At 44.8% G+C, this 4,443-nt stretch overlaps 1 protein-coding gene across 4 annotated transcripts in view; it reads left to right on the forward strand.

Annotated features, from left to right (window-relative positions):
- Nucleotides 1–4,443, forward strand: part of APLP2 (amyloid beta precursor like protein 2) — a 65,081-nt gene that overhangs the window by 443 nt on the left and 60,195 nt on the right. The gene's annotated exons all lie outside the window — the stretch shown is intronic.

A 4,443-nucleotide genomic window follows, 5' to 3' on the forward strand; every position in this document is an offset into this window, starting at 1 on the left:
GGCGCAGTGCTTAGCGCTGGAGATCGGGCTGCCTCCGCCGCCGCAGAGGCCAAATGAAAGGCGTCGGGGCTGCGGGGCACCAGGGGCTGCGGGCCGTCCCAGCCCCCATCCTGCCCGCGGCGCCGCCACATCCTCCAGAGACCCCGCGCCGCCCGGGCGCCCGCCCTCCTTCCCCCGGGACAACGCGAGCCTCTGCGGTGCGTCTTGCGGCCCCGCCTGAGTCCGCGGCTCCGCTCCCTTCGGGGGCGGCCCCGCGCGGACCTCGCGCATTCTGGTGGGGCTGCGAGGCCTCTGCTCCCAGGCTTCTTACCTGCGAACTGGGCAGCCGCCGCCTTTGTTGGCCCGGTGGACTCGGCTGCGGGGATGCGGCTCGGCGGCTCCGGCCCGCGGCGGGTGGCGGCGATGCTGGCGCGCCCGGCGAGAGCGCTCCCGCGCGGGGCAGCGGGGTGTCTGCCGCCCGGGGTCGGGGGCCACCGCTCTGGCACCGGGCCTTGGACAGGAGCGTTTAATACAGCTGTTTGTCTGAGTCGGATAAAATAAGGAAAACCCCTCTGTGGTGTGTTTGTTTTGTCCTTTTGTTGGTGGGGAGGGGGGTTCACGAGTAGGGAAGGCCCCCATGAATACCTAGTGAAAACTTTTCTTTCTTTCTTTTTTTTTTTTTTGTAAATTGTACTTTTTCGGTGTCAGAATTTCAGTAGTGTTGCCTCGGAGGTAATCTTGTAAGCATTTTTTTGTGCTGCGAGGTGCTTAAGTGGCCTGGCTCGTTGGGCGGTTGGCGGGAGTTGAGGCCGCGGGAAGAGACTGGGTGGCCCGGGTCTGCAGCGGGGACTGGACGGGGCCACCTTGGAGGAACCCTCTGTCGCTGAGGAAGACGTGGAACTTTATTTTTACTTGGCTTCTCGAAATAGTGCTTGCACTGTTGGATTGGAATGTGTGTTTCTGGTGTGGTTTATTTCTTATTCCTCTTTGCTATTTTTAAAATCACGATTGGTTTGTGTGTGCTTTGCTAATTTCAGAAAGACCTGAAGACTGGATTTGATTAAATAGGCATTAACTGAAAACTTCCCTAATAAAAATCTCAATTTATAATGTGTTTACTTCCGCAGAATATTTATTTCACGGGTAATATAATAAGGAGGGGGAACTTCTCTGATGGAAGGTTTAAAACCTTTGTATTCATCCTGCTTAAAGCTTTATGACTGTGAAGGGAAAAAAGGAATTAAGTTTTAAATGGAAATAGTTAACATTTATCTGCACAAGTTTTATGTTAAGATTATTTTATCTCCATGCATTAGTTAGAATTATATCTGTCGTTCCTGATATGATGGCACAAGAAAACAGCTAGATGAGTTGGGTGGGAAGGAAAAGGGATTTTTTTTTTTTTTTTTTTTTTTTTTGACAGAGCCTCAAGCTATCCCCCTGGGTAGAGTGCCATGGCATCACAGCTCACAGCAACCTCCAACTCCTGGGCTCAAGCGAGTCTCCTGCCTCCGCCTCCCAAGCAGCTGGGACCACAGCGCCCGCCACAACACCCGGCCATTTTTTTGGTTGCAGCCATCATTGTTGTTTGGTGGGCCCGGGCTGGGGATTCGAACCCGCCACCCTAGGTGTATGTGGCTGGCGCCTTAGCCGGTTGAGCCACAGGCGCCGAGCCGAAAAGGGATTTTTGTATGGAAGATGGGACTAAACTAGTGGGTCAGGTGTCAGAAACCATTGTGCATATTTTCGTCTCACTTCGCAGTGATATGACTAATTTTAGGCACTAATGAATTCACAACAGAGGATTCATCAATTTTAGAGAACATAGTAACACTTCTGCAGAGGGAAAAGATGTCAGAATTTGTTGTGGATTAAATTTGGTTGTTAGCCATAACATTGTTCAACTGAAAAGTTTTAGCTAAATAGAAGGAATAAAACATTTCAAAAAAAGTGGTTTTATGGTAACTCCTGTTTTTCAGGATTGTATTTTGGCCCACACTTGCTAGATTATCTTTCAGGTGGCCTTGTGTCAAGCTGCAGAATTTTATTCATGTCTATATAATTTGATTTTGTTTTATTTACTGTCATGAAAGGACTGCTTATGCCTTAATTTAGATGAGAATGGCCTGAATCAGGATGTCTTTGGGAAGGTCTTTATTGAGATTAGCCAGAGGGATTCTAGCCAAATCCCTGATCTAGTTGTTGGCACAGAATTATTGATTGGCAAATTTTTGGTGTTGCTTAGTGTTGATCGAATTAATCTCTTATACCTGTTAAAAGAGAAACACCTCTCCCCCAACCCCCCACCCGGAATTCAGGGTCACTTCCTGTCAAATCCTAGACAAGTTTTGTTCTGTGCATGTTCCCGTTTGGGAATCATAAGACTGTACTTGTACTGAAACCCCACATACTATACAGTGGACATTTAGGCTTCTGAGAACCAGAACTTGAGTTCCTTCTGAAGAGGGCTATTTGATTGCCAATTTTCGGAAAACTCATACCCAAAATAAAGGGTGATGGAGGTGGAGGGGGCTTTGTGTTGGTAATTCTGAGAGGTGGTATGGGAGATGTGTAATTGTACCTTGGAATGATGCTTTGGTAATGCTTCTGATAGAAGACTGTTAGTCATTATTTTACCATAACTATGTTTGTAAAATCTTTTGATAAATATGGTAAACTAAGTTTTACAACTCAGGTCCCCCTTTTGTGAAAAGGATTTGTTAGTGGGGTGCAGTGGCTCATGCTTGTAATCCTAGCACTCTGGGAGGCCAAGGCAGGTGGATTGCCTGAGCTCAGGAGTTCAAAGCCTCATCTCTACTAAAAATAGAAAAACTGGCAAGGTGTGGTGGTGCCCACCTGTAGGCCTAGCTACTTGGGAGGCTGAGGCAGGAGGATCTCTCCAACCTAGGAATTTGAGGTTGCAGTGAGCTGTGATAATGCCATTGCACTCTATCCTGCATTCTACCTGGGGCCACAGAGGAGGACCCTATCTCCAAAAAAAAAAAAAGATAAAATATTTTCTAAGAAAATTTAGCTTCCAAATTTGGGAGGTAGTGTAAGTGTAAAATACACAACAGATTTCGAAGAGTTAGCATGAAAAAAATTTTTAAATCTCGCCTTTTTTGTTTGATTACATTGAGCTGATGATAAAGCTTTAGACATTAGGCTCAAAGTACATTCAGATTAATTTCACCAGTTTCTTTTTTTTTTATTTTAGAGACAAAGTCTCACTTTGTCACCCTTGGTAGAGTGCTGTGGCATCACAGCTCACAGCAACCTCCAGCTGTTGGGCTTAGGCGATTGATTCTCTTGCCTCAGTCTCCCGAGTAGCTGGGACTACAGGTGCCTGCCACAACGCCTGCCTGTTTTTGTTGCAGTTTGGCCGGGCCCGGGTTAGAACCCGCCACCCTTGGTATATGGGACCGGCACCCTACTCATTGAGCCACAGGGCGGCAAATTTCACCAGTTTCTTAAAATGCTAAAGTGGCTACTAGAAAGCTTAATATCACATGTGTGACTCAGGTTATATTTCTTTTGGACAGTGCTGATTTAAAGTCTTGCTTAAAGTTGTTCCTAGTTGTCTTTTTTTTTTATTAGCACAATTTTTGGGTATGTTCCTGTGTTTTTCCCAGTAAAGTCTTGCTTGAAGTTCATCTAGCATAATCTTGTGTGTTAGGACAATTTTGGATATGCTCATTTTGTTATTTTTTTCAGTTGTTAACGTCAAGCTTACAAAAAGGGAAAAATTGTACAAACAACTCTCATACTCTTTACCCAGATTCACCAATTGTTAGTATTTCTCCTGTTCAGCATTTGCTTTATCATTCTATTATATTATTGTATTTTTTTTGCTGAAGTCTTTGAGAATATGTTGCATACATCATCCCCTTTGCCCCAAGAGCCAAGGCCATTCTCTTCCATGACCTTAGTGTGGTTATCAACCTAAAGATATTTAAAATAGATACAGTGCTTGAATTAAATCTACTATTTATATTTCCATTTGTCAGTTGACCCAATAATTATTTTCATTATAGCATTTGAAAACAAGGTTATTTTTAAAGCCAAAGAACTTTTGAATTCTTGACAGTAATATGTGGAAAGTTATTTTTTTCAAATACAAAAATCAGATATTTAACTTACCTGATATTGTTTCATCCTTGGAAAATAAAACTTCTCAGGCTTTTGGATTTTCTTTTTACAATAGGAGAAGAAAATTTACATAGGTAGTATATATTTGTTGTAAAACATTTTAAATTGGCTTGGCGCCTGTGGCTCAAGTGGCTAAGGTGCCAGCCACATACACCTAAAGTGAGGGGTTCAAATCCAGCCCGACTGCCAAACAACAATGATGGCTGCAACCAAAATAGCCAGGCGTTGTGGCGGGGGCCTGTGGTCCCAGCTACTTGGGAGGTGGAGTCAGGAGACTCGCTTGAACCCAGGAGTTGGAGGTTGCTGTGAGCTGTG

The sequence above is a fragment of the Otolemur garnettii genome, unplaced genomic scaffold, assembly GCF_000181295.1.
Source record: "Otolemur garnettii isolate 467f Iridium unplaced genomic scaffold, OtoGar3 scaffold00097, whole genome shotgun sequence".
Lineage (NCBI taxonomy): Eukaryota > Metazoa > Chordata > Mammalia > Primates > Galagidae > Otolemur > Otolemur garnettii.